This window comes from Scophthalmus maximus, chromosome 16 (assembly GCF_022379125.1).
Source record: "Scophthalmus maximus strain ysfricsl-2021 chromosome 16, ASM2237912v1, whole genome shotgun sequence".
Taxonomy (NCBI): domain Eukaryota; kingdom Metazoa; phylum Chordata; class Actinopteri; order Pleuronectiformes; family Scophthalmidae; genus Scophthalmus; species Scophthalmus maximus.
Window position 1 is genome coordinate 2619259 of NC_061530.1, and position 26232 is coordinate 2645490.

General features: G+C 40.5%; 1 protein-coding gene across 3 annotated transcripts in view; it reads left to right on the top strand.

Annotated features, from left to right (window-relative positions):
- The window catches only part of rbfox3a (RNA binding fox-1 homolog 3a), a 529247-nt gene that overhangs the window by 161644 nt on the left and 341371 nt on the right, over positions 1–26232 (top strand). The window lies entirely within an intron of this gene.

Consider the following 26232-nt stretch of genomic DNA (forward strand, 5'->3'; position numbering starts at 1 on the left):
TAAATTTATTGCTTAAAATCAGAGGAATGGATGAACGGTCTGTGTATGTTTTGGTCTTCCTGAGGTCCTCTCTGGGCTGCACACCTGATCATGATTAAGCTCTTATGTATTTGTATACATGTTTTAATGTCCACGTAAAAGTGACATTCCACAAGGTGAAATGAAAATATAATATAATCAAACAACTTAAATAAAAAAGACTTACACCTGTGAAAAAGATCTGACCCGAAATCCAATAATTATGGATGTTATCTTACATTAAGAACATGAAGCCTTTTCCTTCTTCTATTGGGAAAACGCTTCATGTAAAATAATGTCCATAATTATAGAATTTCAGTTTAGATTTTTTCACAGGTGTAAGTGTTCATGACGAAGCATATCTCAGAGAAATGTGGTGATTATTGATCGCTGCTTTATCACATTGAGTCACGTTAAGCCCTTTTCACTTTAAACTTTGAATTGATGTCAGACTGTTTTCTGCTGCTTCATCATGTGTGATGAAGTAAATCAGACCGAACTGTTCATTCTTGATCATGAGGAATATTGATCAGTGTGTGGATCACTATTCTAATTAAAGAGATAGTATTTAGTTTTTGTTGCTATTTATCACCACAGTCTCCTCATGTTGTTCCGAGCTGGAGTGATAGAAAAATAAACTAAAATGAATCTGTCGGGAATTATCTTTATTGAATTCAAATTAAGCCCTAATATTAATGTTTCTATGTCTTTATTTGGTTTGATAATCGTTCCTTCTGTTTATTAGAAGTTCTGTTTTAAAACCAGAGTGGATACATGAAAGATCTAGGGAAAAGTTATTATTCGTCACATTACTCTAAACTCTGTTGTCCCTGACGGGATCCTGTAGAACGATGACGCTGGTTTCCAGTGATCTAATTGGTCAGTATTGGGACTGTTGACAGGATTCAATCTCTTATCAGGAACATTACCTGGTCCGGAGCAGGTTAGCCCTTCAGCATAAGTAACCATGGTGATTTATGCGATAAGAAAAGAACCGGCTTCGTAGGACGGAAAACCCTTAATTAAAGCTTAAATTATCTTGATAAATCGCAAATCCTGCTTCGTAGAGGCCCCAGGTTGTTGGGGTGGATGGCGAGCATACAAAGTGTTGTGGCTTATTTAATTAACAATTGGCTCAATATAAGATTAGAAGAAGCCATCCAGTATTGGAGAAACTTCCTCCGAAATAGTGGGTATTGTGTTGTATAGTATGTCATCCTCAGTCCCCTCGGCTGATATGGCGATAATGTCTGCTTCAGTGGAAGGCTGAATCAGCACAACTGAGACATTTTCCAGTTTTGAAAAGGCTGGAACAGGAATTTTTATGAAAAAGGAAGGAAGTCCTCTTCCTAATAGGACATTAGAAGAAATCCCACCTCCAATGTGGAGGTTTTAGTGATAGCTAGCCTAATAAAACGTTGAATGATTATTGTGTAAACCGTATAAAACAGTGTAAAGTCAATACAGTAAGGATACGGATAAATGGTCGGTTAAAGTGTTTCTGCACGGAAAAGTTAAGGTTCCCCACAGCAGGCTGCACAAGGTTCCTCTGAGTACACTTTTGTTAAGAATAATTAAAGTGTTTGCTTCTAACTCTGATTCTCATTTTAAATGTTCACTTTGGGTCAAGCAATAACATTCAGATAAATAAAATACTACGCTTTTTTTTAAGTGTTTGTAAAGTAAATCATGTATTAATGCCTCTAGCCTTGACAATTTAACAGCTCCCAGAATATTTTTTTCATCACCTGTTTATTTGTTTTATATATATTTTTTATAAATTATTATTCTTTGACTCAGCTTGAAATGAACAGCCTTTCCTTAATTAGTGAGAATGGAACCTGTATGGCTGTACTGAATATAGCCTTAGGTCACAACACACTCAAATGAACCAAACTATTAATTTGAGAGGTTGGTCGTGGCTAAAGAGGTAAGGTTGAGGTGAGGTTAAAGAGCTGTTATTGTCTGAGAGTGGAGTGGACTGTGTGTACTTACGTGAGCCTATATGTTTTGATAAAGAGCTGAGATCCAAGTTCAATGTATTGACATGTCTGTGCCTTCAGTTAACACAAGGATCAGATCACGCACAAGCTGCTCTGCGCCCACAGAGCTTTGTTTTGAATGCTGAAGAAACAAAATCCATGATGTTTTCAAATGCAAATTCAATACCCCTGATTTCTCAACCCATAACCTCTACTGACTTACGAAATGGATTGTAAAATTTTGGGATTACGATACATCGAATTTCGAGTTATTTTCCTATCCTTAACATATATATACATATAAATATAAATATAAATATAAATATATATATATATATATATATATATATATACATACATATATATATATATTTATACATATATATACATATATGAGCATAAAGAATATATGCACAAAGAAAGGGAACAAAAGGTGTCTGCACAGGGTTTCCTAGCTTTTTGGTGTCAAAACAGGTCTGTCGGCTGGTTAGGCTGTGCTGTCGTCGAATCTTTAGTCAGTGGTCCTGTAGAAAGAATATTACAATAATAAATCAACATTACTGTCAAAGACTGACGACACTACAGCAGCATTTTCTGCAGTGACAAACATCGTTTTTTGTGTCACTATTTGTGGAAGCCAAGTATAATTGTTTGTGATTTGTTGGTGGGCCAGCCACATTTTCATATGGATGCACTATGACTTTGTTTAGATAAATATTGAAGATCATGGCAAGTAGTTCTGAGGTTGAGAATCTGTAAAAAACAAAAAACAACAACCCTGGCATAAATGTTTGCACGTTGGAAATTTTTTTACAACAATGCCATTTAGATTTTAAAGTAAATTTTGTACTTAAGTATGTAACCACTTCATGCTCAATCTACAATATCATTAGCCAACTCATCTGGTCCTCTGATGACTTGCTTCTCTAGCTCCTGGGTGGTCTTCGGGCCACATCGATGTTTACTGCTTACTGGTTTTACTGCTTGTAGTATCCAACCTCTTTAGGTTCGTAGCCATCTCAGATGCTGTCTTTCTGTTGCGACCGGAAGCTGTTGTAGGCATTTTCTCTGCCAATCTGCAACTCTTCTTCTTCTTCTTCTTCTTCTTTAGTTTGGTTCAGCAACTCGTCTGCTAGCTGTATCTCTGTAACTGTAGTAGCCTTTGCTTCGTTTGTTTACCTTGTGGGAGACTGGTCATGCGCCCAGGGCCAGTTCTTGGCATAGGCGACATAGGCTGTCGCCTAGGCCGCAGAATGTCAGGGGGGCGCCACAAGGATGACTTTTTTTTTTCATATATGCGCAGGAGTTGACCGGACTACAACAGGGGAGCGGCACAAGGACGCTTTTGTTTCAATGTCAGAGCATTTCATTTATTCATCGCAATCAGTATGACAAGAGAGTTTCAAGTAATATAACAGAAAGTGGTTCTCAAAAAATCACCTACCCCAGCTATTAATATGCTGCTCTCCCAGCTTGGAATGACTTGCAAAAGGACCTTAAGCTCCAAGAACTGGTCTCATTGGACAATTTTTTTAATCTTTAAATATTTTATATATTTTATTTATAGATTATCAGTGTGTATACATGTAGCACAACTGTTAAGAGGATAACAGACAAGCAAAGAGAAAAGAAAAACAAAAAGACAGACATGGGAACATCACTGCTTAACACTTCGTTAGATTTTCATTAAACAGATCATAACAATCAACTTAATGCACTTAGACACTTCTCTCAGGATCTCCAATATCCTCGGTTATTATTTGTTGATACATGGTCTTGGTCAAGGCTGTCTCAATCAGTTTTTTCAAGAGTCCTTGTATGCAAGGAATGCAACAGCAACCACAGGTAACAAGGATACCTGCAACAACGAGATCAGAAAAGAGGTTATTAGGGAGCTCCATTTGAGAAGTCAGCCCCGCCAGGGCTTTGGTGATGCTGCCATCTGGAGATGTGTTATTTGGGATAAATGTACAACAGAAAGTTCCAAACATTTTGCATACACCTCCTTTTTCGGCCAATAACATATCTAGTGCCATCCTGTTTTGCCATGCTGTGAGAGAAGTAGGACCCAGTTGTTCTGCTATCCCTTTTACTGAACTGAAACGGGGTAGTAGCCAGCTGGGGTCTCGCTCTGGCACAGGCAATGCAATTAGATTGGCCACTTTGCTCGGTAGTATATGTCATCCATTTTAGCCATTCATTCTTTTCCGCAAAACCTGTCTCAAGAGCAACTTTATCTTCATAGGTCAGGTTAGTCAAATATTGTACTAATGAGAAAGTTTCACCCTGAGGCATGATAGTTGGTGTGATTACTGATGATGCTGTGATTGTGTTATGCTGTGTCTTTATTACTGTTATGACAAAATGTCCCAGAAGATTTTGCCCTGACTCATAGGCGCCCAATACGTACTTGCTGGTGTCTGCATCTTGTGGTCTTTTGAGTGTCAAGATTAAGGGATTACAGCTGTCCTTGCCACATGAAGATTGGGCATACCCTTTTGTTAAGGTCAGTCTCTGTTGGAGGGGGTCCGATCCTTTACTGGCTCTGGGTGGCTGATAGCCCCAACTACTCCCTGTGTTTGTTATTACATAACTCCAAGATCCACACTTTGTTTCATAGTCACCTGCGTTACGCGTCCCCATTTCACAAATATAAACGACTGACCCTGTATGTTCTTTCTGATTTTCTTTACAGCTTACTACGTTACACAGGTCGAACTGTACGCTACTATCCTTTCCTTCAGTGAACTGGATAGTCAGTGGTTGAAATGAGTGTGTCAACGATTTTTTATTTCTAGTGTGGTTCTTTGCAGTCTGCATTTCATACCAAAACAAGGGAAGGACAATTAGGAGTGTTATTATTAACAAACAGCAAACTGTCCCCCGCATCCCACACAGACCTGGGTGTCTAAATGGATGCCATGGTTTAGGTCTATCCATGGTGTCTCACAAACAAATAAGACTAACAGGAAAAGGATGATAATCAATAGAAAGACTATACCGTGGATTACTGCTCTCTTCTATTTTAGGCTCACCCTATGCTCCCTTTCAGCCGTTGATTGCTTCACTGAGTTTGAGACGAACTCCCTCTTATTGAGAGAATCCCCCTTTGTAATCAGACTTTGCCTCTGGGGAGCGGTGGTGAGTAAATAATCTGTCCCTTGAGTTTCACTAAGCCCTTGTAGTAGTTTACAATGTGACAGATGTATCCAAGATGTCCTTTCAGCTATTTTTACTGCAGTGGGTGTGGTGAGCAATACCTGGTAAGGACCTTCCCACCTTGGGCTTGACCAATTCTTTTTCTTGATGGCTTTTATCAGTACCCAATCTCCTGGAGTCACCTTTTCCACTGGCGTTTCAGTCTTTTCCTCGGTTGTTCCTGGAAGAGTGTTGGCACAAAACACTTTTCTATTTGTTAGCATCTTCCTCATGTAATCTGCTAAAGTCTGATCTGCTTCTTCATCTATTCTGTGAAATGGTTTCAGTTGTGGTAAGAAATAAGGTCTACCATACATCATTTCAAATGGAGTGTGCCTGTAGAAGCCGGTGTAACTCTCATGTTCAGGACAGTTAAGGGTAAACAGTATACCCAGTTCTTTCCTGTTTCTTCCATGATTTTCTTTAATTTATTTTTTAAAATCCCATTATGTCTTTCTACTAGTCCTGCTGACTGTGGGTGATAAGCACAATGGTTCTTCAGATCTATTTTAAATTTTGAGCTATTGTTGTTATTACATGATTTACAAAATGGCTTCCATTATCACTGTAGATTCTTTCTGGTATCCCAAACCTTGGTATTATCTCTTTTACTAGTGCTTTCGCTACTGTTAGTGCATCAGGGGATGCTGTTGGGAATACTTCTACCCATTTGGTGAACATATCAATGATAACTAAACAATATTTCTTCCCTTCACATTTATTTAACTCTATGAAGTCCATACAGATCAATTGGAATGGAAATTGTGGTTTTGGAAATTGTCCTCTCTTTGGTCTCAAATTTCCTTGAGCATTATATTTTGCACAGATAATACAGGCTGAACAATTTTTTTTTGAATAGTTAGTAAATCCATATGCTGTAAACACCTTTTGTATGATTGCTACCATCCCTCCTGTTGAGACATGACTTAGTCCATGGCTCAATATTGCAGCATATCTAAAAAGGTTGTTTGGCAGAATAGGTTTTCCTTCAGGTCAAACATAAAGCTCATCTTTAAGTGTTGCCCCTCTATTTTTCCATTTTTGTTTTTCTGAGTTTTGTGACACTTTATGCATATCTCTCAATACTTCTTGGTCTATGTGTGGTTGTACGTTTTGTACTATAAATATCTCTGTTGTTGCAGCTAGTTTTGCTGCTGCATCTGCTTTTGCATTACCGCTAGATACTGGGTCTTCTTTACCTGTGTGAGCAAAACATTTACATATCGCTACCTTTTTAGGTAGCTGAATGGCATCTAGTAAGGCTAGAATTAAATCTTTATGTGTAATATCTTTGCCTGTAGATGTTACCATCCCTCTGTTTTTCCATTGTTGTGCAAACACATGGATTGTTGAAAATGCATACTGACTATCAGTGTATATAGAAACAACTTTCCCCTTGGCTATTTTGCATGCTTCAGTTAGTGCTACTCAAGTGCTATCTCAGCAGCTTGAGCTGACTAGTTTCTTGGTAACGGTTCTGCTTTTAAGGTTTTATCCTGTGTCACTACTGCATAACCTGTAGCATTAGTCCCATCCGGCAATTTCCTGCTGGAGCGGTCTACAAAGAGTGTTAGCTCACTGTCTGCTAAAGGCACATCGATTAGATCTGCCCTCGGTAAAACTCTTTCCGAAATATCTGCTAGACAGTCATGTGGTTCTCCATCAATTGCGGTTGGCATTAGCGTAGATGGATTTAGAGTAGTACAGCGCTCTATGATCAAGTGAAGTTGAGACAAAAGCACAGTCATGCATGACAGATGTCTCGATGGTGACAAATATGAGCTCTTGTTCTGGAGTAGTATAACTGATACTGCATGTGGCACCTTCAAAGTTAGGGAATGAAATAATACAATTGAAGCTGACACTTGGACTGCCAAAGAGGCTGCCACAACTGCCTGAACGCAGGGTGGTAATGCTCTAGCCAAGTTTGGTTGAATAATAAGCTAACGGCCTATTTTTTACTCCATGAGTCTGAGTAAGCACCGATGTCATAAAGCCGTCTTTGCAGTCTACTGTTTGGATAAAAGGTTTAGAATAATCTGGCAAACCTAATACTGCAGATCCAACAAGCAACTATTTAACCTTTATAAATGCATTCTCTGCCTCTGGTGTCCAGGTCAAGAGGTCAGAGGCTGCCATGGGTTTATCATAGATTAGAGCTGTCAGAGGCGCAGTTACTTCAGCATAACTTGATATCCAGATTCTGCAAAAATTAGTCATACCTAAGAATGACATCCTTTGCTTCTTTGTTTTTGGTTTTGGAGCCTGTAAAATTGCTGTTTTTCTTCCTTCATCTAGGTGCTTTCCCTCCTGTGAGAGATTGTAACCTAGATATTTAATAGTTGTCTGCCACAACTGTAACTTACCCTTGCTTACTCTATGTCCCTGTTCAGCGAGAAACTTAAGCAGAGCTATGGTGTCCGTTTTACAATCTTCCTCTGTTGGAGATGCCAACAAGATATCATCTACATATAGCAATAATTGACTCCCTTGTGGTGGAATGTATTTAGCTAAGTTTGCTGACATAGCCTGGGAAAATATTGTTGATGACTCACAATAGCCCTGTACTTTCAGCGTAACTTCTGGGGTTTTTTTTTCTTCCCATAGTAGCACTTCTAGTGTGCTCAACTCTAACACTTCCTCTTCAATTTCTTTATCTTCTTTCTTCTCCTTATCCCTGTCTGACCCTCTTTCTTCGCCTAGTCATGCTCGTTCCTGTCTTATGTCCTGATAGGTCTGATAGCTGGGCGTTCTCTTTTTAGGACAATCTTGTGCCCAATGTCCCTCTTGTCCACACTCCCAACATTCAGTACCATGACCTCTACCTCTACCTCTTCCTCGACCTCTTCCTCAGCCCCTTCCCTTATAACCGCCTCTTCCACTATTTAACATCAATATTGTCGCACCATCTTCTTCTAAGATTAGTGCATGTCCTTTTTTTGGCCTGCCTTTTATCTTTAAAGTGTTGTTCTGCGTGTCTGGCGTATTCTAAAGTATTTTGTAAGCGGGCAGTGCGATGATCAACCATGTGTTTTGAGACGAAGCTGCTGATTTGGGGTTGGCTACCCTTTAAGAATGCGTTCTTTAACTGTTGCTCATAAGGGCTATCATTGGCCATGTCTTGTGGTACCTCAACCCCGCTGTGATTATCAAACACTTCCTTGAGCCTATGATAATAGTGATCTACGTCTTCATCATCCTTTTGAATGCACCTATTTATCTCTGTCCAATTTGCTCTTGCCTGATATCTGCCTCTCACACGTCCTTCTACGTCAGTGAGTCTCTGCCTAAGGTTAGCGTCACCATATGGCAGTGGCCTTCCCTGATCGTCATTTGGATTCCAATTTCCGCAAATAAGGCACCAATCGTGTCCCATTATCTGTCTCATAGCTCTCTCAATTTTGACCCCATTGAGTCTATAACTGGCATAGAGCCCTTCTACTCCTTCTATATATGTGGCTACTTTTACTTTTGGATGATGTATGCCTTCCGTGGCTTTTTTAACATCCTCCGCGGTCCAAGGCCTGTATACATACATAGTTAAATCTCCATCGTCTCCTGGGTTTGGGTTAGGGACCTGAATCATTGGTAGTAACTCATTGACTTGGGGACATTCTGCTCCACTAGCAGCACCTTTTAATGGGCTCATGGCACCCCCTGCTTGTTTTTGTAACACTATTGGCAGTATTGGTTCTTGGTGGGGTATCTCAGGGTATAGAGAGGAGTCTGTGGGAGGAGGATGTGGCTGTGGATCATCATCATATTCTGGAGGTGGAGTGTTTTGTCTAGATCTAATTACTGAGTTTATATCCTCTTTGTCCTCCAACACCAGGGTTTCTTTACTCTTTGCTTTTGACTGGCCCCACTTTCTTTTATGGGCTTCAGCGAGCCACTCTCTGGCCTGACTTAATCCATTCTTTTTGTTTGATTTTGGATTAGTTAAGCCTATTTTTTTCGATGTCCCTCACTAATTTGTTACATCCTTCTACAGTGATTCTACCTGTAAACCTGAACTTTTTTCCCCATCTTTGCAAATATTTAATGTTTTCCTTAGCTCTTATAAACATACATTTTGCATCTCCACTAAGTTCTAATTCTTGCTTTTTGCAACATTTGTTCCCCATGTTCTATGTTTTGTCAACAGCCAGTCAGTTTGTATGACACTTTCGTTCGGAGCAACTGACCCAGTCAGCAAAGATCTTTGGACGGTTTATGTTATCACCGTTAGGTTTCCGCCATATGTTTTTCTCTGCTGAGACACTGTCAACAATCCCCTTCAATGGCCAACCAGTTTGTATGGAATACACCCGAGCAACTGGTCTGATCAGTACGTTTAATACTGAGACACCACTGAATCTCTATCTCCCAGTTTCACACAAAGACAAAAACATACAATACACAATGACAAAAACACACAACACACAAAGACAAACACACATCAGTCGTCTTCCTATCGCGATACCTTAGTTCCTTGAACTATTTCCTTTTAACGTGTACACGGAGTTATTTATTTCCTGTAGTCTTCTCACACAGACTATGGACTACCACGCTACCTCACAGAGTTTTGATCACAGTTTCTTACTGCTGATCTCTTTCTCTATAGGTTTTTCTTTAGCGCTTATCCTAATTTTGCGACTTTAATTCTCTTACCTTCAACCGCTCAATTCTGTGTTCTCTTGTTTTGTTTCTTTTGGGTCCCGTCACCCTGCCACCCTCCAGTGGTGACTGGCCTCCCTTTACAGCAATTCAGCTGGAGATCTTTGATTAGGAGTCCTCTGCTCCCCCGTGCACAGTTTCAGTCCCGCTCCTGGATGGTGGAAAGGATATTGGGATCCGGCTCGAAGGACCAAGATGTTAGAATAATCTGAAATGAACACAGAGAGTTGAATTCGGTTTTTAGACAAACAGTAACATTTAATACATACATATATTCTTGCTGCAAGGGGACAAGTCAATACAGCAGCACAGTGTCTGAGTACTGAGGTTGTCCGACGAATACAGGAGATGCAAGGATATTTAAGCATGATGGGCGGTTCCCCTTTACAATGTATATCTGTGTGTTACTTATTTACAGACAAAGTTAATGGCAGGTCCCGAGTTTCCTGAGTCACATTCCAAGTTCATGCATGCCCTGAGGTGTTTCTGCCTCTATAGTGGACAACAGTAACCACAACATCACGTCTGTATACAAGATACCAATACAGACTGTTTCTATGATCAGCATGTTCTTTTTAACTAGTTAATATACCGATTTTTCTGACAAGGGATAAAAAGAATGTAGTTTGGTGCAAGAGTAATGTAGCCTTTGGAAAACTTTAAATTGAATAAGTTGCTGGTTGGAATTTATAGAACATCTGTGAATGTCGTTGAGATAAGTTTCCCAGTCCTCGTCATTGATAGACATGTCTAGATCTTTTTCCCAGGCTACTTTAAATGCTGTGAGGAGACCGGACTGTATGTTGTGAAAAGATGGGTGAATCTGGATATGAGTCTCCTGGAATCAGGGTCTAGATTCATAAGAGTGTACAGTTTGACAGGGTTAAAGGGTCTTGCGGTTAAATTCTCTGATCTGGAGGTAATAGGAAAAAATGTGTATCTGATAATGCATATTTTTCTTTCAGCTGAGCAAAGGTGACAACATTTTTATTGATTTAAAGGTCTCCAATGGTGGCGATACCCTTATTTTTCCAGAGCACCAAAGTGTTATCAGTAAGTGAAACAGGAAAGGCGTGATTATGGCAATGAGGGGTAGAGATGGAGGTTTCAGGCAACTTAAATGATTTTCTGATTTGATACCAAATTTTTAAAGAGCTACAAAGTTAGAATCTGCAATAGTTGTCAGAGAATTGGTTGGAGAAAAAAGAAGGGCAGGAAGAGAGTTTTTAGGGAGATTCTGTTCAATTGCAAGCCATGAAGGGGTGGAGGCAGTGACTACATCCGAGTAGGCGCTTTGCCATTGCATTAATGCTCTGCAATTTGAAGTCCAGTATTAGTGTTGGAAGTTAGGTTGTAGAGGCCTCCCACAGATTTGGTCTTGGTTAAATTTTTTTTTAGAAATGCGGTGCACTTTGAATCACCCCCCAACCATTTTAATTGCATTGACACAACCTATCACGACAAGGGTAGCAGTCTCCAGGATTCAATGTTAGATTTAAAAATTTCTATCATATCCAGGCAGTTGAGTTTGTAGATTAACTTGGGGTCTTTGGGGATAATAATTCCTAAATACTTATTTCTTTCTGAAACAATATGAAATGGCAAGTTAAGAAAATGTGGGTCTAAATCTCCCTTAAGAGGCATAAATTCAATTTAAAGTAGAACCAGAAAGTGTGCATTTTTTTTGATGAGTTCTAATGTGGAGTCCTCTGGGCGGGAAAGGAACAAAAACAACATCGTCCGCATAGAGAAAAATGCGATGATCGACCCCACCTAGGATTAAAGGGCCTATAGAAGGGTGATTTCTTAATTGCTGTTAGAATGTATGGCCATTCAACCTGGTCGAAGGCTTTTTGGGCATCAAGAGCCAAAATAGAAATTTTAGAATATTTGATGCATTTGGAGTACATAATATTCATTAATCGCCTAACATTAAAAAAGGAAGATCTTCCTGGGATAAATCCAGTCTGATCATGGTGGATTATATCTGGGATATGTTTATTAAGTCAGTTATTAAGTATTTTAGTAAACACCTTAAGGTCAGATGTCAAGGAGAGCAATAGGACAGAATGAAGGCGGATCTGTCTCATCTTTGTCTTTTTTCAGGATCAATGAGATGTTGGCTGAGTACAGAGATTCAGGGAGTTGACCGACTAAAATAGAGTGGTTGAACATCCTCAGCATGATAGGGGCTAACTTGTCGGAGTATGTTTTTGTAAAACTCTATGCCGAATCCGTCTGGGCCAGCGGCCTTACCATTGGGGAAAGAACTATTTGCCTGTTGGATTTCTTCTAGGGTTATATTTGCATGTAAGTCTTTTTGTGCTCAGGAGCTCAAATAGACTCAAAGGAGCTCAGTTTCGGTAGATTGAGACTGTGAAGGAATTCAGAAATATGCGCAGTGTCGGCAGAGGCCTTTGGGAATGTAGAGATCTTCATAGAATTTACGGAAACATTTATTAATATCAGTGGGGTCAGTGGTAACGGTTCCATTCCTTGTTTTAATGTAATGAATCATTCTTTTGGCCTGGTTATTCCAAAGCTGGCGTGCTAATAATTTGTCTGGCTTGTCCGCCAGTTCAAAGTGTTTTTGTTTAATTTTTAAAAGCATCACACTAACTCGGACAGAGAGAATAGAGTTATATTTATACTTCAATTTAATTATTTCACTTAACCTGGAAGGTGAGGCGGTTGTCCTGTAGTCACTCTCAAGCACTGAGAGCTGGGTGGTGATTTCTGATAACTCGCTCTGTCTATCTTTTTCAGTTTGGACTCGTAGGCCAAAATATGTCCTCGCACAGCAGCCTTAAAAGCTTCACATTACTTTAGAGTTATCATTGTGAGAAAAATAACCCGTTATTATGTTAGTTGTTTTCTGGCAAAATTGTGCGTCATTGAGTAATAACGGATTGAACCGCCAGTTAAAAGCAAACTTTGTCCTTCCGAGATCTATTTTTAATTCAACAGGGGAGTGATCAGAGATAAGAATGTCATGGTATTTGGTGGAATTCATTTGACACTTTAAAAATTATTTTATAAGACCAAGAAGCAGGCACTACTGGCTGTAAATGCTTTGACTTTTGATGGATGTTGTCTCTCATTTTAAAGTGTTTTATTTTTTTTGTATTTGTCGGGAATCAGTGTTATATGGGCTGTTGCCTGTCTTGGCCAGGACACTCAAAAAGAATTTTTTTTTCAGGAAAAATAGATTTTTAGTCTCCACGATTTCTTTAATCCTGGATAAATAAAGGTCATAATAATATGCTCTGCCATGGTGATTTAAAGAGTCAATGACCTTGTTAAGCCGGTGGAGAAGAAATCTCCCCCCCCCGATTTCTACTCTGGTGAAGAAAATGGACACCCTTGTGTGGTAAGATGGGGCCAGTTCCTCATTGAGTTCTTACTTCTTCCTTGCTTTGAAAGTGGCTAACTCCATTCTTGACACTTCTCCTTTGCTTCTTCCGTTAAAAATGATCACCTGAGCTAGTGTCACTTTGGCGAGTGATGCATAGTTGTTAGCAGACGGAAAGTTTGGGCATTTTTTCAACCACTACCACATTCTCCATGTGCAAGTCTAGATAATTGACAACTTCAGTGATCTGTGGTGCATTCCAAATTGTCTCTGACATAGTGGTTGTTGCACCTCTCATTATCAATCCTTTTCATCTAAATTGTTTGATCAATATAGATACCACTCTCCACAACCCCATAGATTATACCCAGACTGTTGCCAATTTTGAGGGCTGAGGTAGGTTTGCAGAATGTGTTGTTCTCTGGACTGTACCCAGCCAACTCTTTCATAGCAGATCTCATTTGTTTGAACTTTGCAGATTGAATGAGTTGCTCTCACTTCCAGATAGAAGTTTTCCAAGCCACAAGTAACTGTTGGTCAAGTTCTCGTAGTCTTTGCCTGATGTAACAATGGCTGTTCTTTCTTGATCCGTTAAGATGAAACAAGTGTTGTCTAAATTGCACCAGAAGTTCGTCATTTTGTATCACATGAGTGACCTCATCATAGTTCATGTAGGAAAGCACACCCTTCAAGCCTTCACTTATCTTGCACACAACAGCTATTTTAAAGGCACATTTGGATCAAACTCACTGATTCCCGTTACTGGATTCAGCACTTGTTTTGGTCAATGCTGGGCAGATTTGTATGTGTTTCCACAAGGTTCTTTTTGCATACAGTCCCTGACAATAAAATCAGTGAATAAACCAGGGATACTGGAAGTCAATCAGAGTTAGGGGTGCTGAGATTTAATGGATTGCATAGTTTATCATAAATCATTTTTTTCACATTTGTGATTTTTAAAAGGACATTAACACCAGGGCCCCTTGAGAGTTCTCCGCCCCCTCCGCGCATAGTCAAGGTCCGCCCTTTTGGTTGCACCATGGGTGAAAAGTCTAGTTAGGTTTATGGCAACTCCTCTCCAAACACAAGCGATGGTGAAGTGTGTGAGCGTGTAACTATAGGCTGCACAGGAGCAAGGGTCTCAAAAGCAGAATTCAAATGCTTTCTGTACATGTCCATTTGCCTCTTACATTTGATTGTTTGTGGCTACATAAAAACTTGAAGAGTTCAAATGCCTTTGGTTTCCCTGGGGTGTTTGTTTGTTAACTAAAGATATCCAAATTAAGCACAATAAATATAGGCGCTGTATAGCAGTTATTGTACAACATAGTAGATATATAAGTGCATACACTACTGATCCTACATCTTTGAAGAAGTTTTATTTCAATGTTGAATATTGCTTCTATTATTATTATGGCCACAATGTTGACCCCATATTAATCAAATCCATTCCCATCTTTAACAACTCCAGCTCTTGACCAATGAGTAAAATAAACAGGACCCAAAAAAAGGAAATGTATTGTTGAATTTATTAGGAAGTCATGAAAGTTATGTAACTCTGTGTGGAGGCAGGTGTTTGATTCCCCTCCCGCTACCGTCACAAAGACAGTTTCTTGCCTTCAGCCTCATAACCAAGGCCAGCCACCCCCACTGACTGATTCTAATTTTCCTGCCACACTTTTCCCTTCCAGTCCACTTTGTGGCGGGTATCATTTTAAGATTATTGGCGATTTTTAATATCCATGTGTGTTTCGATTCCCGACCGTTGGTCAAAGACTTCTCATCGACTCTTTTAACCTAATCCAGTCGGTTACTGGCCTGACGCCGAAAAGGGACACACACTGGACCTTGTATTGTCCCATGGTTTAAATGTGTGTATTACAGATATCTCTGTCACGCATATTTCAGACCACTTGCCTGTGTTATTTACCATGACGCTGCCTTGCGCTCACGTTGATTTGTGCGCCCTGGCGCGCCGCCTGTGTGCGCAGAACCCTCTGACGGCGTCAAAGTTCTCTGTTGCCTTCAATGACTCTGGTAATGCATCTGCCGAGGAAACGGTCAGCCTTTTTAATTTCCTTACTCTTACTCTTCATTGTATATTGGTGTGGACCAGTTTTTGCTCTGTCACCTGCAGCTGGTTCAGAGTGTGGCTGCACGCCTTCTGACTGGGAAGGGCAGACGTGATAACATCACACCTGTTCTGGCCTCTCTTCACTGGCTTTCTGTTTCTATTAGGATCGAGTTTAAGCTTTTATTATGTGTTTCTTGCATGATCTGGCACCACCACACATGTCGGAGGGGTTGCACCAACATGCTCCAGAGTAATGCGGTCGACACACTAGGTACAGGCTAAAAACCAGAGCGGCCCCCTTTTCTGTGGCCGCTCCCAATTTGTGGAACAATATACCTGTAACTATAAGATCTGCTCAGTCCATCAATGACTTTAAATCACTGCTTAAAACCCACCTCTTTGCACTGCCTTTTAATGTAAGTAGAGACTCACATTTTGACATTTTATTATGCTCCTATTTTATTGTCTTTTTATGTTGCTTATATGTTGTCTTATATTGTTTTGAGTCTGTACAGCACTTTGGTCAACTGAGGTTGTTTTAAATGAACTATATAAATAAACTTGGACTTGACTTGATAAGTATGATTTAAATGTTTTTTAGTGCTTTTACTTTAATCCCGAGGATATTCTCTAGTTTCTGTAATAGAATCTTGTGAATGGGGTCAAATGTAGCACTAAGGAGTGACTTCAGGAGTGACTTCAGGAAAGCTCTGTGGATTTCATTAAGTGACCCAGCCAGAGCCTTGACATTAACCAATTCAAATATATCTGGAGGGAGCTGCAAATGGCTGTCCACCAACAGTCTTTTCTAACCTGACAGTGCTTGAGAGCATCTGCAGAAAAGAAAGCCAAAAAATCCCCAAATCCAACTGACCAAAGCTTGTCACATCACACCTATGAAAACTCATGGCTGTAATTGCTGCCTGAGTAAGAACTGAGTTACGTGTCTCGAGACTTTCAGTTTTTCCTTTTACTTAAAATTCAATTCATAAAAATGTATTTTCACATTAAATTAGGGCTTTTGAGTATAGATTGATGAGGGGGAAATTAATTTAAACAAAATGTTAACACAAGGCTGCAAGATTACAAAATGTGATGAAACTGGACATGTCTATACACATGCATGTATTTTAAATACTGTATATAATATATTGCACATATTACACAAACACAGCATAAAAATGAGAGAGCACGGTATATAAAACTTGCATGAAGATTTGTACAATTCATTATTATTATTTTGCTCATTTTTTTTACTCGGCTGACCCGAGGGGGACTCTGTAATAATCATACAGATTTCCATCTCATTATTTAGTCCATATCCTATTGTCAACAGACAAACAGAGCCGGGGGGGGGGGGGGGTTGGATGGATAAGAGACAAAAGATAAACAGGTTCACAGAGAAAAGAGAGATATAACACAGCCAGTTAGCTGCATTCCTTTGAACAAACAGCCACTCTCAAACAAAGAAGCCTCTCGTCGTTTCAACTCTGTCAATCACATATCCCTCTGCAGTCTTCATGCAAAAAATGATGTTGCACCCGGAGCACGGCGTGATATAATGAAATAACATCTGGAAGAGTGGCACTGTGCACGATTAGCCTGACAGAAGATCCGACTCACAGTGTGAGTGGATTATCACTGATTCAATGATTAGTACAGTGTGCTGATTGCCTTTGAACCACATGGCTCCCCCTGCCATCATCATATTCTTTCATATCTCACCTGTATAGTCTACTCTACTCTCTCCCCCATTTCTCTCCTCTCACCCCAACCGGTCTGGCCCTGGTAGAAATGTCTTCCTGTTGAAAGGGAGTTGTCCCCCCCCCCCCCCCCTCGCCAAGTGTTTGGTCATTTTGGGAACTGTTGGGTTTCTCTGTGATATTGGGGTTCCAGACCTTACTATGTAAATGTATATTTCTGATTTGGCACTATACAAATAATATTGTGTTGAATGAAATCAACACAACCAGGGACCCAAAAATGATCCTTAGGGAACACCCTTCCTTACAAAGACTGGGTCAGGCAAAAGCACAATACCATAACATTACCTTGTTTAACAATACCGACACTCAGCAAGATGTTAATTATGAGACCAATATTGTAGCAATATTATTTGATATGTGTGTGTGGAAATTTGTGTCACTGTATCTCAATCTGTGTGTCCGTAATTAGATTTGTGTGTGCATGTGTGTGAGACATAATCTGCAAATGCGTGCTGAGAGTTGGGAATGCTATAGGAATCTGCTAGTGGGGAGATTTGTGTAATCAGATTTGTGTGTCTGTAAACAAATCTACAAATGCTTTTATAGGTCTCTGCATGTGTACATAAATGTGTTATAGGCTAAAAGTGTTATGTTTAAAGAGCTGGAAATATGGTAATCAGTTACAACTCAAGCTTGCTTTGCGATTGGCTGTAATTTTACACGGGATTTTTGCTACACTTCTGCCGTGGCAGATCCACAAATGCATGTGGTGATTTGTCTGTTTTTTTTACCCTGAGCTGATGTAAGGCAAGTGAGGTGGCCATTTCACATCGCTTTTGTAATGCGTTTTATAAACTTTAAATAAAACACGAAAAAGACAGCGCTGTTGGGTATAAGAGAAATGTTTCAGAGGAATTCAGGAGATGTGGGTTACAGGGGCCTGTCTTAACTGGTCTGAACGAATCTTGCTACAATATTATGGCGTCAGATTTCTGTCTGCAATATGAGAGTGCACACACGGTATGAACGCGCACAGGAACTGAGAGAGTAAAAACAGAGACTGAGGGGCAAAAAAGGGCTTTGTGGTGAATAAACCTGTTGCCATGAGCGTATACAAGACGTGATTGATCACAGGCTTCAGGGTCACAGCAATGTCTTGATTTGATCGCTGTCACTTTAGTTCTGTATGATCTGCTCCCACCTCGCTGTCCAAACTATCCTCGCTCTCGATTTATATTTTCAACCTGAAATACGTCACGAAGTAAAGCTTGACCAGCTGATCACCCGTGAATCAATCAAATGTTGATATGGCCACTTTACACACGATCCTTCAACCTCCTGTTGAAGGTACTTTTCAGTACTTTTTAGCACAAAAACACATGCAATGAATTGTTTGTCACTTTCACGATGGACGTCAGAAAGATACTATAATGTAGAATACTCTTATGTTGAAGGGTCAGAAATAGGAAGTAGTTTGAGCAGATGCTCTCCGTGTTGTGTGGACGAAGAGAAATAACTTGAAGTGTAAATATGTAGTTCGGCATTAAAGTCAGCTCGAGGTTACACTCATTATGTTGCATTGAAAATACACAACCCAACAGAAACAAGCTCTGCAAATAGTCTGTGCCATGATTTGTTCAGAAACATGGAAAAGGAAAAGGCCGAGAATATTGGTGAAGAATGTTGTAGTGTTGTTGTGCTACAGTTCCTCCCGTGGGTTTTGCGGTCAATGCACTCACTGCCTGTCACATCACAGCTCACACTACAGGAGATGGTTCGTCGACACATCCAGATATTTACCTGTTAGATATCTGGCAGACGGAGGTGAGGCCTCGGAGAGTCACTTTGATTGCGTTGTTGCTAGTTCACACAACCACACGATCCATTGCTGATTTGCGAGCCCTGATTTCACACTGATTCTTCTCCAATTTGCTGCGAGCTCCAGGATTTGTCAGGGAGTGGAAAATCTGGCTAAAAATCGCGTATTGTGAACTCGGCATAACCTGCCCCGGAGCAAGTAAAATTCGAGATAAGAGATCAAAACTGACGGGCAGGGTCACTGCAATACTAATACCACACTGTAAAAATGTTTTCTACAATGAGAAGTAAATGCACCACTACAAGCATATAGGAAAATGTTGTTGTGCAGCGGTTTGGGCTAATTTGGTTATCAGCAATAGTTAATGATTATCAAAGATAATTATGAATTATTAAATAGAGCTTATTAATAAATGTTAATAGCAATAGCAATATATATGAGCATTTCTGGAGTGAACTGAAAGTGTGAATCTGAGCACTGACTCTGCCAACCAGCCTTTATCACAATGTACATGCAAATAACACAAAACAACACAAAAATACTCTTTAAAGTATAACAACATTTATTGACTTTAGCAATATCAATGTACAATCAATCTATAGACAACAAATGTCTATGATCAGCAAAGCTCATATTATCATCATATGAAAAGACAACAACAAGCAAGAGTGTGTGTGTGCGTGTGTGCGTAGGCGTGTGCCCATGAAAAGGGGAGGAGGAACAAGATGGCGGACGTGACCTGGGACGTCACGTGGCGCCAGACAAAGGTGGGGCTTGAGACCTCAAGTTAAACGCCAGCTGCCTTTAAACATGTGACTCTAACAAAGTAGAGATCGGGGACGTAGTTAACTTAGGACCAGAATCTCTCAAGCACCCACGTGTGTGTGTGTGTGTAAATGTTCGTTTGTAGGAAAGCAAAGGGAAAGCGATCACAGCAGCAGTAAGGCTCACCTGGTCTGTGACGCAGGGGCGCAGCAGCTCAGCCGGAGCGTCTGTGGTCTTTAAACAGACGACAGCGTGCTGAGTTCGGACACGATGGCAGAGCAACACAAAATAGTCCGACGTGGTGGGACACAAATCACAGTCAAGCAACACTGATAATAAGGCGGTTATTATAGCTGCAATAAACGGGACACGGGGGTCCGGTACAAACTTCACAACAATACACAGTAAGTTATTTTACTGAAAAACACATTAATAGCCTACGTTCTGCCCAGAGCTAAAGCCTCTTACTGTACTCCTTGGCGGGGGAACGAGCGTGTGTGGTCCGTCCTCGGATGCAGCGATGCGCAAGGCGTGAGCCGTGGCGCTTCCTAGTGACTGACGGCGTGCACGGTCCTCCGGGTTCGGATCGACCGGCGGTCGACTCGGTTGAAAGACTGTGGGTTCAGGTCTTTCCTTCTGCAGGTCCTTTCCAATCGACAGAGTGTTTTGTCTCAACGGCTCTTGTCTCGGTACCGGTGCTGTGTGCATTCTCAAAAGCGCACAAGGAAAAGGAAAAAAGAGATTTCGGTTCGTCCAGCGAAGTCGGGAATCCTGGGGCCTGGTTCAGCTGCTTGCACGGTCACTTCTTCTGTTTCTAGATCGATCGTCGCGGTGGACGAAGTCTAAGTTAGAAGTGGTTACCTCCTTTGTAGGAAAGAGGAACCCACCTGATCAAAGCGGGTCTTGTACCTGGAGTACGATGAGCGGTTGGCACCGCATTCTAGAGTTTGTGACGTCGCGGGACCTCTCGCGGTGCCATGCAGGTCTCTGCCAATGAGGGAAGCGAGTTTCGCTGTGTCCAAATCTTGCCCCCACGTGGGAAAACGGGTCGCCCCGGGTCGGCGCGGGGGTCCAGGAGTCTTGGCGCTCCTTTCTTTGTTCTGCTTCTTTCTTCAGAAGACCATGCGGTCACTCGGGCTTCTGAGATGACATGCTGGCCCCAGTTTTCATATACCCACGGTGCTCATGCACAACAATGTACTAAATGTACTGAAGTAGTAAATTATGCAAAGAAATGCGCCCTGACAGTTAATTATTCATGAAGGTAGGGAAAACATCAAAGAAGAGTATTAATAATATTGGTATGCGATCAGTATTTGACTTTTTCTGATTGTGTGCAATGCCAATAATCTTATTTGTGTCCCTAGGACCTTTTTACAATGGTGGTATTGAATTCTAAAGTGTTTTTTTCATTCTAGTATGGTATCAATGTCTAGAATTTTGTAACATGACAACCCTATCATGCTCTGGTTGAGGATGGCCACTAGAGCTCCAATAGACATTTTCCCAGCAGTATTGTCCAGGTAGCAGTCAATGCCTTTGTCCCAGCTGGCGCTGCAGGTCACATACTTGGTGAAGTTTATCAGTGTCTTGGAGATATTAACATGGTTAAAATCTGTGATTATTGTTAGGAGTCGTGTCTGCAGGTCTGCGATGTTGGAGTGAATAACGTCACAAGCGCACACTGCAGCTGCCAACGATTGTGTCTAAACAGTGACAGCTATGCCTGCTGAAAACTCCTGAGGCATCCCTTTCCGCTCCAACTGGCGAGAAGCTGGCCAGTTCCACCGAACAGTCGGGCATCTTTTTTATCACTGAGCCATGTCTTTGTCGGGCATAGTACACTGCACTCCCGGTATTCATGCTGTCCGCTGACCAGGGCAGAAAATGTATCCATCCAGGGCTCAATATGGCGACTAAAACGATCGCCAATGCGACTAACTTTTTGATATTGCGACCGTATTTTTTTCTTCCACCCATCCAGACGCATATACAATACATAAAAAATAAATAATAAAAAAAGAAAGGGCCAAATATGTTTCGTTTGTGTTGCCCGCTTAACTCTTATCTTCTCGCGCCTGCATCTACCTGGCCTGCCTGAACTGCTTTGATTTCGGTTTCACATACATTACAGTCGGTCTGTAACGTGACAGCCTGAAATCAGAGGAAGACAGCGGGAGCACTGCTGTCAGAAGAGGAGAAGGAAGTGGTTAGGAAACTGCAGCAAATAGAAAACACAAGGCAAAGACACGGCCACATGAAATTAAACTTTCACTGGGATAAAAACTCCAGATCAGACAACAGCCGCTCTACGTTGGCTTCTCCGCTGCTGTGTTTGTTGTCATTTTGCAGAGGCCTTTGTCCAAAGCGACTTACAATAAGTGCATCCAACCATGAAGGTATTACCCAAACGTGCAAGAATCAATAGACATAATCATTTGTCAAATAAGTGCTCATTTTAATTTTATTTAATTAAAAATTGACAGTTATGTATTTATGGTAACAAGATTGAAGCATATTGGACATGGCACATACTGTGCAAAGAAAACATTGTGCACACTATAGCAGACAGTACAGAGGGGAAAGAAAAGGTAAGAGAGACATTAGACATTGAACTCTGTACTCTGACATTGATATATTTGGCTCCTGAAAATTTCATTGGCTCTAAGATTTTTTTTTGTCTGGAGCCCTGTCATCTTGTTGTTTCGTGAGCATTGTTGTTCCTGCACATGGTGTAAGATGTACTACAGATCCATGTTGTTTCATCACGGGACACACAAAGAAAAACAGCACCAAATGGAACCCAAAAGACTCCCAGAATGCACCACGCTTGTATTCTCATTGGACAGATGCACCAGAACTCTTATGACACTGGATTAAGCCCGGTAATCAAAACTCTCTGTCTCCCTTCTGAACATTGCAATCCAGTATTCTCACCGTAGGATGCAGACATATATGAAACCAGGTCCTGCAATTCCTCCTTCATCACTTTGTAAACGTGCCGAAAAAAATTAACACAATGTTTTCTATTGATATTCACTGAAAGAAACCTTAAGGTATTTAATAACTCTCTTTGTTTCATGTGGCAACCTTCAAAAATCTTTAGGTAGATTGTCGATGATAGATAGTTTGTTGCAATAATAGAACAATGTGTGGTTTATATAAACATATTTTATACTTTGTCTATAAATGATTAAAAAAATCTCTTAATTATACTTTGAAAACTCTTTTAGGGGTCATTATTTTGAGATCATAATCTTATGCTGGTTTGTTATGGAGGTTACTTTCAGTAAAATTGTCTTCATAAACACTTTTGCATGTTAGCTACCCCAGAAGGGAGGTAGGAATCCTGCAAAGTACCCAGTTTATCAAAAGAAAACAGATAACTTTTAGTCATACATCATTAAAACATAAAAAATGCCATTTAAGACGTCACTGTATATGTACCAGTATTATATATTTTTTTTTCTTTTTAGAACCTACTTACACCAGCACAGAGAAATTCATTAGAATGTCACTGTGAAATAGGTGGTGCTGGTGATTTAGTAAGTGCCTGTGTGCCCTCTGTTGCTAACTGAACAGTAAATTAGCACAGTTAATTAAAAGGAATGTATATGAATTATCTACTCCCGGCTCACTGACCTTTATGCCACATATTTTTTGTTGAGAAATCCATACTCCAGCAGAGCAGGATTATATAGAGGCATTGGAAGGTGCTATAGCTTCCTTCACTTAGGACCTTCTGGGTCTCCAGTCGCCCATAGTTCAACAGTGACAAGATGCTTTGCAATTGGTCAAGTTCAATGAAGTTGAATCAATGCAAAACCTGTGTGCAGACTGCACCTATGAGTGAATTTGCTGCTGAAACCACTGAAATGTCATTTTCATGGTATAAATGCAGATGTGCCATTTTCCTCCCTCATTAATTATAATGCAACCAAACAAATACAGTATGATCAAGCCCCACAGTGTGGCCAAAGGCACTCTCCTGGGATAGCATATTTTTTATAAAGTATTTTTTGTGCATTTTTTAATTTATTGGTACAGTTAAGATGACTCAACACAAAACACATTTTAGAGGTGGTGCAATTGCTTATTATTGGGGTCAATGGAGCGACACAAAAAGATGAGGTTGCTCTATGGAACATTGAGGTGAACACTAGTGCCTGAACATACTATTGTTGATATATGACATTTTTGAGATTGTGTACATGAATGTAGATTGAATAGAATAGAATGGTAATAATGTCGTAATGACTACTGAGTAGTCGGAATGTTAGAGCATGCGGACAAGGGGCGGATCGACCATACTTCCTGAGTCACAGCCGCCCGGATTACTGTCTGCTGAAATCTGTCTGCAAGACACTTAACCCTGAATTGCCCCCGAAGAGGGGGCAATTCTGAGCTGACAGTGTATGAATGTGATAGAGAAAGCTCTGTGTAGCCCATCCAGCCTCTTGCTATGTAGATGGGGCCCTGAGTTCTTTATCTTAATAAAGTGTACATAGTCCCTCTTATCACCTTCAAGTCTATTATTATCTTAAAGTCATATTTCTTGGTTCACTAGAACCCCAGTAAATGCCCTCGAACCACAAAATGGCAAACAATGCACACTAACCCTCCACAAGGGTGTTGAATCTGGAGCAACTGGACTTGGTTGTAGTTTCTTGGAAACATTTCACCTTCATCCAAGAGGCCTCTTCAGTTCCAACTAAATTGTGGTGAATCCCAGCTCCAGACTGTCGCTGAAACTGTTATACCGAGGGTTGTTTGATTCGTTGGAGTCACCTTCGTCCACAGGTGTTTTGTTCCACAAGAAGTTAAGTTTTTTTTTTAATGAGTTGGACACACTAAACGGTTTTCAAAGTCGTCAGATCGCTGTACTGTTCGTACTACACGACAAGCTGTCTTGTAATTGCGAGGCTTTCAGTCGATAATCTAAGTAATATACAAACTTTTGAATTTGGGAAGTCCACCCTCCAACTCCTCTCACTCTCTCTCTCTCTCTGCTCGTCCATCTACGTCCTCCCATTAACAAGTGCAAACCTGGAATAATACATATTTTTCTCAAAAGACACGTTTTCCATCAATAAATAAATAAATAAAACACATGCATTTCTTTTTACAATCTTAACATTTTTTTGTCACCACACAATGAAATATATGTATTTTAACCATAGTCTCTTAACAAACCCTATTTATTAATCTTTTTATTACAGTGTCAGTTGATTGTTAATTGTTGAACTTTGTTCTTGAGGACATGGGGCTCGGCCCAGATCTACACTGCTTACCAGGGCGTCCTTCTCACGTCCTTCAATTTAATGTGAAGCAAAAATCGAAACAAGTGAGTGAAGGTGGGGATGTTTACTGAGGATTTTAGATTGTTATAAAAACTTATAGTGTAAAAAGGCAGTTGGTAAATGGACTGTATTTATTGGCGCTTTTATCACCCAAATTGCTGTACAGTTCAAGTCGCATTCAACCATTCACACACACACATATAATATGTAAATCATATATGCACAGTGCTTTCTTTATCACACACACCATTCATGCACTGCCAGGAAAACCAGGGACGCAGGAAGTGGCGGTGCGCTCGGTGGTACTTTCAGAGCGCCGTCAGTCAAATCCATTGTGCTTGTAGAATGCTATAATAATTGAAACTCTGTTCCGCCTTTTCACTTCTCACTTGCTGTCCACGCTCCTATTTTCTGACACCCCATGAATCCATTTCGCTTGATTTGCTCATTGAGTCCATATAAATTAAACTCCCCATTGGCCCCATTGCAGAGATAGTGTTTCATTATCTCTGCAATGCTTTTTTCTTCGCTCCTAACAAATCTGCAGTGTAAATGTGGTCACAGTAGATTAATGCTATAACTATCTTGTTTACTATAACTTAAGTATCATCCTCACTTGAACATGTACATGTACAGCTGCTTGTAATGACGGGTCAAAGGAAGCTGTTCTGTAGAGGAAATAAAATGAGTACCCTTGATATTTCTGTACTGATCCCACCACCTAATGGTGGGACTGCTTCACTACAAATATGATGAAAAGTGGCCAAAAAACCCAACAATACTTTTAACCTTCTGTTCTTATTTCTGTTTCCTTTGCCTCATCATTTTAATGTAGATGTGATCTGATCTCATGGTACCATTTATACATTTGCACAAACCTCCCTTCCTTTAGAAAACATGACCCAAAAGAGAGTAGTAGTTCCAACCTATCAGAGGCTGTGTGTGTACAGTACGTGTGTGTGTGTGTGTGTGTGCCAGCGGAGTGTCTGAGCTGCCAACAGATGGCAGTGGAAACCTGCAGTACAGTCACCGATGCAGCTCAGTGAGAACCAACATCACATATCCACTATTACATAAATACAGTTACACTGACCAATTTTTTAATGGTATAAATCGTATAGACACGTGCTTTATGTTTGTTGGTTTGTTCATTCAGGCCTAACAAGACTGACAGTATGAATGAAATGAGAGAAACACCAAGGATGTTTCAGGCTCACTCACAAATGAAGAGTCATCTCAATGAACCTTACCCTTATCTGAGGGTGACCAGATGAGAATGGGTGAAATTCGGGACAGGGGAGTTGGGGGTGGGCGTGGTCACGGGCTCACAGGTCAATACACGAGAGTCAAAACTAAATTCAG